This window comes from Lepisma saccharinum, chromosome 18 (genome assembly GCF_977018435.1).
Source record: "Lepisma saccharinum chromosome 18, izLepSacc3.1, whole genome shotgun sequence".
NCBI classification, from domain to species: Eukaryota; Metazoa; Arthropoda; class Insecta; order Zygentoma; family Lepismatidae; genus Lepisma; species Lepisma saccharinum.
In genome coordinates this window covers 20,687,009-20,701,267 of record NC_139246.1, presented here as the reverse complement: position 1 = coordinate 20,701,267, position 14,259 = coordinate 20,687,009, and positions in this window count along the sequence as shown.

The following is a 14,259-nucleotide window of genomic DNA, read 5'->3' as shown; positions in this document are numbered from 1 at the left end:
TCCTGAAACTTTCTGACCGATGCGCTACAAAGAAAGTTGCGTGTTCTCCTTTAGAATTTCGTCATTTTACAAATCGTAATATAATTTTAACAAAAACGTGGCATGCTAAAGAAGAATTAAAGAGTTTAAAAAAATAATTGATTAATAGACTTAGTTTATTTTACTTCGGTTATCTGTCACATATGGCTAATCGCAAAGATGAGGATGCGTGATGATATGATGAAATTGAAGAAAGGAAAGTAGACCCATGCCCGGGCGGGGATTCGAACCTGGGGGCCCTTGGCATCTTAAAGCGTTGTGCTAACCACTTCACCACGGAGGTCAGCATTACAAAGAAATAAACAGAAAATGACAATCATATGGCATCTATGTTTTAATATGCGAGAAACATTTGCGAGGAGGTTATTGAAGTAACAAATAATTATTACAAGACGTTGTGATGAAAATTATTAATATATCTGAAATATCGAGAGTTGACCTTGCAGTCTCTTAATGTACTTTTAGGTTTACGCAAAACCTTTACTCAAAATTGCTAGTGTAAATTTATAAGCTATTAAAATTTAAAACTTATTCCTGTTCGAAAAGAGAAACTGCCAAGTCAAATTAATATTTCGTAGAAATACATATATTTGTCTTTCATGAGGCCAAGAGAGTATTTGGAGGAGACGCTGGCTTGGGAAGGCTATAGATCTCGATCTGCAAAGGGGCTTCCAGTGGGAAAACATTCCTATGAAATAGTCCAGAAGAAGGGGCGAAATTATTTTTTTTAAATGGCTCAAGAATACAAAGATATAAGTGGATATTTGACAAGCTTAGTCTAAAACTTACAACTGAAGTCGTACGTGTGTGTGTGTGGGGGGGGGGGGGGTGGCTACGTGAGGTAACACAGTGGAATATGATTCACAATACTAAAATTAAAATAAATATGTGGGAACAATAGAAATCAAAATATGTTGTAGCTAGTGACAGCGCAATAGTAAAGATGGAGGGGTAAATCATATTTTCCCGGGGCAATCATTTTTATTATTCCGTTACATACGACACAAAAATGCATATTTTGGCTAAAACAGCATTCATTCATTTATTTATTTTGTCGTTTTACTGGGGGCAGATAAGAAAGAGAGAGAAATTGTCGAACGTGAATAGGGGGGCCTTCCTGCTCCCCCACCCCCTGTAGTGTGGTCATTGCCTATAGCTATGATGGAGAAGAATGCACCAATTACTACGCTATTAAATGAAACAGATACTTTTAAAACTTTTAATCAAATTATTTGTGAACTATGATTTAAATTTAGAGAGAGCACATACTTGTTTAATTGAATTTGAATGAGTTAACTTCTAAAGCCTGCCATTTCCGAGACTTCTTCCGGTGTGACTGCACTGCCCTTTGAGCCCTAGCTGCTGCGTTCAGGTGGCGGATGTGACAAATATATATAAAGAAAGCAACGTGTTGAAGCTATTCACGGCGCCAAAGAAAAGACAGAAGAGAAACGTGGAGAGTGCAGTGATATTTTACGGGAAGCAGCAGGCACGTATCCAGGAATTCCTTTCGGGGCGGCGGCTGAACACCATTTTTTAAAGGGGTATCACAATTGTATGTTTAAGGCCAGTGGTGGCAATTGGGTTCCAAAATGTAGGGGGGGGTGTGTGGACAAGGAGACAAGCATTAAGAGGCCATAGTGTAATAGTGTGGAGGCAAAAGAATGGGGAGCAACTATCTCCTAAATCGTCGCCACTGTTTAAGGCTGTCATTTTAATCAAAACGTGAAATCGGGACATTTTCTACCACTCAACTCCTCTGTTTCCTTGCATTAATATTGTGTGCCGGAACCATCTCAGTATGTGTGTTTGTCCATTTCTTCTCATCAGGCATCAAAACATCTATGTACCAGAAGTGTTTTTACGAAGGTGTTACACATGCACGGAATGCACAATCCACTCGACAACGCAAGATTCAAACTGTGTGAAAGGAACTGGAATCAGACAGTACACGAATATTTCTCTCTCATTCGAGCCTGAACACCACTAATGTGTCTTGTCCTCCCATGTTTGCAGCTCTTATAAAAGCCGAAACCACCAAATTGTTCATATTCATGCCTAAGCACTTGCAAGTGTCCAAAATTGTCTGTTGAGTGTGTGTCGAACCCACTAGCCTTAAACAAAAGTATTTTTTTATGCCATGAAATTCTCGGACTGCATACACAAAATTTGGTCCTGGCACAACCAAATCATCACTCAAAACTTTGATTTTCAGTTGATCTGTGCAGCTTATTTCTTTTTTAATAAATCGCTCCAATGCCCAGAACGATACTGCCGAAATATTCACTTTAGAGAGAGAGACCTTCGATCTCTTCCTCTTTCGACCCGAACTACTCGTAGCACTACTCGACGTTCCGCTGTCGTCAATGTATTTTGCTTTGGGAGCGAACTGGAACTAGTAGTAGACTTCGTTACTTTACGGTATTTAGTCCATTTCATTTTCGAATCATTAGAACTTATAAAGCAACCAATGGACACTGACTGATCACTAATCGACTGTATGAATTGTCACACTTACCTCTGAAGTCTCCACCTATTCTGTTGTACAGATCAACCGGGAAATTGAAGCCGCGTATTAATATCCTCATTATATTCTAGAACGTTTCGCAGATATCACGATTCGTAAATATTGCCAGTAGTTCGACTCCTTCTCTTTTTCAAGAACGTTCCCTCTCGCGCTTTCCAGAGATTAAAAAAATACAATAAATCCGAATCGCTGCGGCGCTACCTTTGTTGTGCACCTTCCAAATGCTGACAAGTCTCTTCTACATAGTGTTCAAGTTCACTACGACAACACCGAAAGCGTAAGAAAAGTTTACGTGCAATATTATCAACAACAGGGTTATAGAACATTCTCCGTCTTGCCTTGATAAGTATTTCTCTCCTAAAATTATCCTCACATTATTCAAGAAGACAAAAACCTAATTTTATCTAGTGTAAAATGAAAACTTTCCTGGTGGGGGAGTCCACGAGTTACGATCCCCACCTTGGATACGCGCTATAAACAATAACAGGGTCCGTAGAACATTCTCCGTCTTGCCTCGATAATTATTTATCTCCTTAAATTATCGTCACATTATTGAAGAAGACAGAAACCTAATTTTATCTCGTGTAAACTGAAAAATATCCTAGGGGAGGGGGCTCGAGACACCTGATGCCCACCTTGGATATGCACTATTAACAATAACAGGGTTATAGAACATGCTCCGTCTTGTCTCGATACTTATTCCCCTCCTTAAATTATCGTCACATTATTCAAGAAGTCAAAACCCTAATTTTATCAGTGTAAACTGAAAAATTTCCTTGGGGAGCGGGGGGAGGGAGCCTCGAACCACCTGATCCCTACCTTGGATACGCGCTATTAACAATAACAGGCTTATAGAACATTCTCCGTCTTGCCTAGATAATTATCTCTCTCAAATTATCACCATATTATTCAAGAAGCCAAAAACCTTATTTTATCTAGCGTAAACTGAAAATTTTCTGAAGGGGGCTTGAGCCACCTGATTCCCACCTTGGATACGAGCTGTTACCAATAACAGGGTTATAGAATATTCTCCGTCTTGCCTCGATAATTATTTCTCTCCTTAAATTAACGTCACATTATTTTATTTGACACCACAAGAAACAAAAAATCTCATTTTATCTAGTGTAAACCGAAAACTTTCGGGGGGGCTTGAGCCCCCTAAGCCCCCCCCTTGGATACGTGCCTGGGAAGCAGTTACGTTTATTACACCCTTACATTTACATACAATATTATAAAGTTCTGCTTTTAGATCTCGCACAATGCCTTTTTAACAAAAATGGGCAATCTCGCATTTTTTATATCAATCAAGCTGTGATATTTTAGTTTTCTTCCGTTAGTTTTCTGATAATAGTTTTCACAGCTTTCCATAGCATTTAGGCATGATTTCAGTTGACAAGAACAAAATAATCTTATTTCAAAACATAGAGCAAAAAGAAATCCAACGCGCTTAAGTTAAAACTCCCTTACATTGTAAGCCTGGAGAGAACAAAACAGGGGTTCCTTCGTAACACGATTCCTTAAAAACCACTTTACACATTTGAATCAACTTTGTGATAAATTGATTAGAAAGGATGAATCTTAAGAGTAAAAGTTGTAACTTTTCCCTTGCTACTATATTTTAGAAGATATTCGGTGTCAAATTTCTCAATATTTGCATAAGGAACCAGCCTTTTCCGTGCCGAGTGTTTCGATGGTGACGTCATGCATCCACGGACAACTGCGCATACGATCTGCGCCGCCGAACGAGCACCCCCTGGTGGCTCCCTTGGTTAACTGTCGGGTTTCCCTTATCGCACAACATTTCTACAACTTTGCGTTCTGACGTCACCAGGAAATTCTTATTTTTAGGCTAAATGCGCAAGCTATTAGGTTACGCTAGCAAGGTTTAGTTCTCTTAGCATAAATAATAAAGTTGCAGTGTATTTATGCTAATAGAACCAAACCTAATAATGCACGTAATGATTCTCTGACGCCAGAACACAATGTTGCAGAGGTGTTGTGCGATGAGGGAGAACCGACCCAAGGAGAACCGACCTTTGTCAACAGCCCCCAAGGTAGTACATAGAGATTAGGTAAGCCATCTGAAGATTGCCGATCTTGCACGAACGCGTGACGTCACCGGAGAGGCAGTGAGCTCGGCTGAAGCAGACGGCCCCTAGCATTTATATAGGAGATTTAGAGAGCGAAAGTATATTATTACTTTTAGGAGGGGGAAAATATTTATTGTCATCCTCCAAGATGGTATTGAGGCATCGTTTTAATGATTAGTAACATAATTGAAAACGCGCTACTTTTACTTGTACATGTGAAAAAATGTATTTTGAAAATCCACTTTCTGACCGATGCGCTACAAAGAAAGTTGCGTGTTCTCCTTTAGAATTTCGTCATTTTACAAATCGTAATATAATTTTAACAAAAACGTGGCATGCTAAAGAAGAATTAAAGAGTTTTAAAAAAATAATTGATTAATAGAGTTAGTTTATTTTACTTCGCTTATCTGTCACATATGGCTAATCGCAAAGATGAGGATGCGTGATGATATGATGAAAGGAAAGCAGACCCATGCCTGGGCGGTGATTCGAACCTGGGGGCCCTTGGCATCGTAAAGCGTTGTGCTAACCACTTCGCCACGGAGGTCAGCATTACAAGGAAATAAACAGAAAATGACAATCATATTGCATCTATGTTTAAATATGCGAGAAACATTTGCGAGGAGGTTATTGAAGTAACAAATAATTATTACAAGACGTTGTGATGAAAATTATTAATATATCTGAAATACCGAGAGTTGACCTTGCAGTCTCTAAATGTACTTTTAGGGTTACGCAAAACCTTTACTCAAAATTGCTAGTGTAAATTTATAAGCTATTAAAATTTAAAACTTATTCCTGTTCGAAAAAAGAAACTGCCAAGTCAAATTAATATTTCGTATAAATACATATATTTTTCTTTCATGAGGCCAAGAGAGTAGTATTTGGAGGGGACGGTGGCTTGGAAAGGCTATAGCCCCGGATCTCGATCTGCAAAGGGTCTTCCAGTGGGAAAACATTGCCATGAAATAGTCCAGAAGGGGCGAAATTATTTTTTTTTAAATGGCTCAAGAATACAAAGATATAAGTGGATATTTGACAAGCTTAGTCTAAAACTTACAACTGAAATCGTACGTGTGTGTGTGTGGGGGGGGGGGGGGTGGCTACGGGAGGTAACACAGTGGAATATGATTCACAATACTAAAATTAAAATGAATATGTGGGATCAATAGAAATCAAAATATGTTGTAGCTAGTGACGACGGAATAGAAAAGATGGAGGGGTAAATCATATTTTCCCGGGTCAATCATGTTTCTTATTCCGTTAAATAATATTTTGGCTAAAAGAGCATTCATTCATTTATTTATTTTTGTCGTTTTACTGGGGGCAGATAAGAGAGAGAGAGAGAAATTGTCGAACGAGAATAGTGGGGGCGTTCCAGCCCCCCCCCCCGTAGTGTGGTCACTGCCTATAGCTATGCTTGAGAAGAATGCACCAATTAATACGTTATTAAATAAAACAGATACTTAAAAAACTTTTAATCAAATTATCTGTGAACTATGATTCAAATTATTAAAATTTCGTTAACCACCAAACGTCTCTAATTCCCTTATTTTCGTATTTTTCACATTGATACTTACATATTCTGCATTCGTAAGGATGCTTCTATTTCGCGTTTCGTTTTTTGCAGGCAAATAATCTCAATTTTCGAAATATGGAGTATTTTTATTTTCTTCGCTTTTGCTTGCGTTACACGCGATATGGCGGAGAAATCTTGACTAGCGTAGTCCATGATCAGTGGTTATGCAGTGTTGCGACCTTCTTCATAGCAAAATATCTAGGTACTAGTATGGAGAATACGTAAGTATGAATGTGGAAAATACGAAAATAAGGGAATTAGAGACGTTTGGTGGTTACTGAAATTTTAATGATATGGATAACAACATAGGCCTTTAGTCTAAAAATAAACTTCAGTCTGCTGACGTCAGAACGCAAGGTAGCAAGAGTGTTGTGCGATAAGTGATTGAAATAAAACAAAGCAACTGAAACCATTGGCGCGTGGATAGGTTAGTAGGGCCACGCAAAGGTTTCAATAGTGAAAAAGATAGCCCCACGAACCATTGGCGCTAGCCCCACAAACCATTGGCGCTAGCCCCACGAACCATTGGCGCTAGCCCCACGAACCATTGGCGCGTGGATAGGTTAGTAGGGCCACGCAAAGGTTTCAAAAGTTAAAAATTGGTTTCGAAAAAAATATTCGTAGCCCCACACACCATTCTCGGATAGCCCCACGAACCATTGGCGCTAGCCCCAAGAACGATTCACGGATAGCCCCACGAACCATTCATAAATAGCCCCACAAACAGGGTTGGCATGTTTAAAACAAAAGTGTTTAAAACACTTTGTTTTAAACGTTTAAAACACACGGCTTTGTTTTTTTTACAAATGTTTTAAACGTTTAAAACAATCTGTTTTAAACATGTTTTTTTTACAAGTGTTTAAAACACATTTTGGTGGTAGATATTTTATAGTCTGTGATAATTATTTTGTTTGGCAACCCTGTTTTTCATTGAATCTGTGTCAATTAATCCGTTCTTTACAGGTCTCACTTATCGCACAACACTTGAGCAACCTTATGTTCTGACGTCACAGGAGAAAGCTTTATAATTTTAGGCTAAATGCCTATGTTGTTAGGTTGCACAAGGTAGCAAGATTGTTGTGCGACAAGAAAGACCCGTGCTTTACTGTAGAAATCGAAACCTCTCAGTTCCTTGTTTCGTATCGTCCTGTAAGTTTGAGACTGGTGGAAGCTTGAAATGGAAACTAATATCTAAGGGCCGTATTCATAGTTAAATCTCAAGACACTGTGTAAGGCCCGTATTCATAGTCGTTTCTCAAGAAAGGAAAGCGTCTTGAGACCTCTCTTAAGACGCCATGCTGTTTCATAAACGTATCTCAAGATACTAGCCAAGAGACGGTTTGCTTCACCATCTTGGATAAGAACAGTCTGTGCCAAGAGACACTTTTGGCGTTTCATAGTTCTCTCTCAAGATCCATCTTAAGATTCGCTGTTTCATAGACACTTCTTGGCAGCGTAAGAGCGATATTCGGTCTCTTAAGATCCTGTATTCGCCAAGAGAACGAAACAGGTCTCTTGAGATAACGAATGTTCTCTTGAGAAAATAAAAATGGACGTTGCAGTTAGAAACTATGATAAAGAGGATGCATATTTTGAAGATTTTCTCATTGCAACAGCTGTTTTGTCCAGTTTTTATGCCTCAGTTTTGCATCAGGTATGTAAATTGAACTACTCTCTACGTAATTATCTTAGTTTGAGGAAACATAAACCTTGTTAATTGGTTGTACTGCCTCTCTTTCTTCGGTTTATTGATTCATAAAGAAAAGTGTAGTCCTGTATTATAATAATATTGCTTCTGCATGAACATTATTTGATTCTGAAGTAGTGCATCGATTTGTTACTCAGTTGTGTAGCAAAATAATGGAATACAATAGGATTTCGGTGCCGTTAATCCAATGTACTCCCTCGAGAATTGTTTTGTTTTCTTTTTAATGGACAGATTTCGATGTTTTACGTAATATTAAATTGGTTCCAACTCGCGGAAAACACAAATAACGGATGTATTTGATTCCAAAGTATGACCGGCGTAAGTTAAAACCTTCCATCTACGGTTACTTTCGCCGCCTTTTATTAGTAAAAAAACCGTTTATGTGCACACAAAAAGAGCGAAAGAACACGTCAACTCCAAACCTAACACTCCTAACTTAACGACGAAAAATTTTAGCTCCTGTTGTGGAATGTCGTGCTGGGTGCTATATTCACTTGCAAGAAGCCCTCAGGCTGTTTCACAGTAAGGTAACAGACGTACTTTATTTCACAATGACACATCTGTGCGAGCTAAAAATAGTGAAAAACCTCAACATTTAACATAAACCATGCAAGGCATTTACTTTCTTGAGGGAGTACAGATTGTTAAGGGTACCTAGTATTTCTATTTTGGGCAACTACTGGCACAATGTGGTGAGACCAGATATATCTTTCACACATTTTCAATGTATGTATGTCAAATTACTCACACTAACTTGGGAAAATAAACAAGACAATAACAGTTAATCAAACTACCTAACCTGTGCACTATAGAAGTTTCTGATTATTTTTAGACACACAAATGGAATACCTAACTGCCCTCCCTAACATGCAGTGCAAAAGATAGAATACAAGAAAATATTTGTGTCTTAAAAATAAATTTCCACAGTGACAAATCACGAGACCTGGTGAAAATAGCCCCAAAGCTTGGTTCATCACCTGGTGAATGAAGGTAGTCGCTGATTTTATTTTATTACTACAGTATATATGATTACACAAAAATATATGATTTAACATGAACATATTTGAACAAGCATAATTGTGAAATCATGAATATTTCTCTTCTATTTTTCATTCCAAAGGTGTACACAGAAGAGGCTGTATCCCTTCAGATAATTTTTATTTGACATAAATTAATATAGGTCCAAACTCTGCTTTTGTAATTTCGATATTCTCATAGTACACACATGCATTTACATAAATCATATTCTACATGTGCCTATAAGCAAATACTGAACAGGTTTTCTGATGAGAATAATTTTACCATCCTGCTCGTGTGCACTTATGCAAGTAGTTTAGGCAGGTATGTAGAAATTGTTTAGATTTGAATAATACTGAAAAACTTTTACAAACACAGTTATTTTCATGTTATTAACTTCAGAAATGAGTATTTTCTGCATTTCAAAATGCACAAGATATGGACATTTTAATAATCAGGTATGTGTATTGGGTTAATTTGTGGTCAGGCATTAATTTATGTGGAATGAATTTTCGTTACAACTTTCCATGTTCTTATTTTAAATTGTGAGATCAGTCTTAAGGATATTTTGTTGTTATTTTTTCAGGTAGTGCAGGTCCAAAAAGTGAGTTCTTGACTTCGTGGCTAGATGGGCAGGAAGTATTTATGATAATTCGATATTCCAAAGGACAAGATGCAATTCTTCATGGCAAGGGATATTCAGCTCAGCTCGACCATACCTCTACAGTCCATTCCAAGACCCACCAACTGATCCTGAAAGAGGTACAACTATGCCCATGCTCAGCAGAGGAATGTTGTGGAGAGTACCTTTGGGATATGGAAGCGACGTTTTCCACGTTTGTCCAGAAGACTTGGAAACAGTTCGAGACATTGTTATCGCGTGTGCAGTTTTCCACAATATGGGTATCATATACAGTGGCGATGTTGAAATTTTCAAGGAACCTCAGATATCATGTCTGTAGAAATAGAGCCTACACGTGTGCATCGTAACAATGGTGAGCTGCAAAGGAGCTTCTTGTGAATAGACTGTTCATATGAATATAACAATGTGGTCAGCTTATACTTTGTCAAAGACTATTCACTCAGTTTTCAATGGTTCTCTTTTTCTCTCGCACACAATTTTCTGCATCAGCATGTGTGTGTGACTGTGAATTATAGTGGTAGGAATCCTAGTTTTATGAGATTCGTTTGATTTTTATTGTGAACGCTGTTTTAGCATTTTCCATGACGTTAAATTCGTATTCATCCAAGTGCTGTGTGCATTGATACTATTGATTGATACTAAGAATATCAAAAAGTTATGCTGCAAAACTGTATTTTCCTTAAAACCATGCATTTTACTACATGGTTTTAATGTCACCAAAAACATGTGTATTTTGTATATGTGGACAACATAATTTCATTTAACTTATGTTCTTTCCCCTTTTTTTTAGAGTCAAAGAAAATAATGAAATGTGACCTTCCTTTATGTATGACCAGTGAACAAGATTATTCTCAAAATAAATTAGTGCTTTACCTGTAAATTATTTTTGATTTTTATTTATTACACAGTTTAAAGTTTCTCAGTGATGTCCATGTGTCTAGGAAAATTAACTATCTTAATTCCTTTGGTTCTTTTATGAATTTGTGCCGGACCCTGTGGCTGAGTGGTTAGCACATTGCACTGCTACTGTGATGCCAAGGGTCCCGGGTTCGAATCCCGCTCGGGCTCGGTTGTTTGTGAATGTCCATTCATCAATTTCATCACTCATCCCCATCTTCGCAAATTAGCCAAGAGGCACAAAACGCGAAGTAAAGTAAACTAAATCAATCAATCAATTTTATGAATTTGTATCATGTGGATATTCTTGGAAGCCATGGGAGGGAGTATTTATGCACCATGTGCACACATGCACAGACAATAGATAAAAAAGTAACATAAAAATCTGTGGTATCACACCAAAAATTATTTACAACAGGAATTATATGCTTTCAACTATTCAGTATAGCCTGGTACAGTTGAGAGTTACTGAGGTAAGTAAGTAAATCAAATTATCTTGATATCATTCATTAATGGGAAAAGGCCTGATGATAGTGTACCATCAAGCTAATGTTACTCTAATTGACTGGGTAAAAAAATATATACTCCTTATATGATTTGAAAAATAATGAGTAACTTATGCAAGAGAAATGTTCATAGGAAGCAATTGAAGGTCTCTGTGTGTAAAACATGCTAAGTGACACCTTGGTCATTTCCGAGTTCATTATGAAAAAATATTATTAGAAGCTATACTGTAGATAAATTGTTTTTGTGTTGTGTTTACCAATTTCAGAAGGCTTCACCGAGTCCAATGCAAATCGTATGACATGGCAATTTCACTCCAAAATTGAAGGATGGCACATTTTACTTTGTAACTCAAAAATACCAAAATGTCACTTACCATGTTTTTCACCCAAGCCCTTCAATTGATCATAGCTCGCTGGAACATTTTATTGTGACCATGGACTCTCACTTTGTTTCTATAGCCTATGGTACAGCGTAAATGAGCAAAGGCAGAGAGGCTGTGATTAGGGAGTGGGATAAATTAGTTTGGTAATGTTTGTGCATCTCCTCATATGTGAGAATCCCATAATCTTGTACCTTCTGTTTTATGATGGAATAAAAAACACACCCAGTGTATTGTTATACACTTTTGCATTAAACTTTGATACATCTCAGATATTCATTAAATGACAGTAGATTTATTTTGTCTTCTGTCAAAAGTTTAGCTCTTAACATATTCTGAATATTTGATGTCCTTTGCTATACACTCATTTTGTGCATAAATGCCAGGCTATAATCGCTCCGCATATCTTGTTCACGTGTATTGTAACCACCCATTTGAAATTCCAACTTCTCAATGTTACGCTTTCTTCGTTGATGAATTTTACTTGTACTTGTGTCGAATTATGTCATTGCATTTCGCTTATACTCTTGAGAGGAGTGAACAATTTATATGCACATTGTGGAAATTCATTATGAGTATTCCACTTGGGATTTCGAATCCATAGAAGTAGTTTTGGTACTAATCTGATATTCCCCGGACAGATTTTTTCATTTTTACAGAAGAAACTACTTAACGGTAATAAGTTCCTGTAGCATTGTTTAACATCTTGAAGGTGTTTTGTGTGATGTGGGAATGTTTCATAGCGGAAATTCAACCATTGACACATAGCCCCATGAACGATTCCCGGTAAGGTTATGTTAGGTAGGGTCACGTTTAGGTTAAAATAGTTAAAAATTGGTTTCGAAAGAAATATGTGTAGCCCCACACACCATTCTCGCATAGCCCCACGAACCATCGACACATAGCCCCACAAACCATTTGCGGAAACGTACGTTCTTCAGTTACAAAAACACTTTTATTAAAAAAAATTACAATTACTTTGATAAAAAAAACGTGAATGAATTAAAGAATGTTCCGAAAGTGAACAACATCTGTTCTATGGTTTTCTGAAAAGAACATGACAATGTGCAGGTAAGTTTGGACTAGATAGCCCTTTCTCATTTGTTGCAAATTGATACTTGGGTAGAAAATGGAGAAGCATCCCAGTATTAGACTGATGTAAGGAAATTATGTTCAAACATATTGATGCTACAGAGAAAGAGTGGTAAGGTTGGTAACCTTCAAGTTCATAAGATTCCTCAAATGCATGCCTGCAGCTGTAAATGCCCATTTTGCTCAACTAAAACTTTTTTTTTATCTTATGCTTATGGATATATATTCACAAATGAATTGATTTTTCTAATATATAATGTATCAAATTTGTGTCCCAAAAAAGTTGAATTGAAATGGTTCTCGCACATATCAATGCAGCGATGTCCGTTGAACCATAGAAACTGCAGGCTCTTAGTGCTAACAGTGTTGGACACGTTCCATGTACATATTTACTCCAGGCTGTCTACCAGTCAAGATAGTCAAGAAATCATGCTTGTGGTCAAGAATGTTTGCTATTTTTTTTTGCAGTGTAGTGAGTTAAATTGTTATATACCTGTCCTGGGATTTAATAATATTGAATATTTGAAAATTTAAATTATATTGAGTTTTGTTTAAAATTTGTTTACTTTGGTTCTTAAGAATTACATTTTTGTATGCATAAAGTTTTGTAAAAATATTACATAACGTAATGTGGCCATTCCCCATCTAAGATGATATCTGGAGCATTAATTTTTACATGCATTAATAATTAAAGCAAGTCAAGCACAGCTTCAGTTTTCATCTTCACTGGCCTTCTGGTAAGGGTTTTTCATTGAATAAAAATATCTAAATTTGCAACTATGCCTAAGTAGTGAACGATTAAATAAGGTTAAGAAAAAGGGAAGAAAGATCAAGAATTTTGGATTTGTTATTTTGGTAGACACCCTGTACTCCGTTGATTAAAAATCTGTTTTGCAACGTGAATTGACAATAATAATGGATTTGAAAAACAGATGCAAAGACCTTCAAAGCAAGACCAAAATTGTATTTGTAGGACTACAATACTATAAGAGAAGTAGTTTCGCAAAAATTGATAACAATAGTTTTTTGACAAATTTTAAAAATCTGAAAATTAAGAATTGTTTAAAACCTTCCTGGTTGCACCGTAATAAAATTTCATTAGAATCGGACCACCCATTTCTTTTTTATAGAATTTCAAAGAGAGCGATCGTATGCAAAAAAAAGGGGGGGACACTTTTTTCTCAAGACAAAAAAAATTGCGTAGCATAGATTAACGCAGAATTGAGTACGCTGAGTTTTGATGTAACTCGTTTCTATGTAGACTAATTACTGGTTAATTTTTAATTTGAATCCAAACTCTAGTATCTATAAGTTTTAATCCGTGAGTAGATAATTATTTTGTTGTTCTTGTTTCTCTTTCATCAACGTATATGAACAATAAAACATGAAGCTACAGCACAGCGCCTGTAGTGAATTTCCGTCTTGACTGCACACCGCTGCGTGATTTTCTTTTGTTTTACTACCAACATACAACCCTATCGCTAACCCAAGAAAAACATACAAAGCCAGGAAAGTAATTCATCTTCTGTAACAAAATCATCACTTATCGAAATAAATGTACTTTTACGACTCTGTTCATAACTTCACGTAATTTATTAATGTATTTCAAAATGTGTTTTGTTGTTTCTTTTGACAATTTCTCTTGCAGTTCTTTTAAGTTGGTATCACTTCAGGCAATCGTATCTCAGGATCGTCGTCTTGGCGAAGAGAAAGTTTCTTTCCTTGGGAAGAGCGGCTCTTAGCCAAGAGTTTCTCAAGATACGACTATGAAACGACACTGT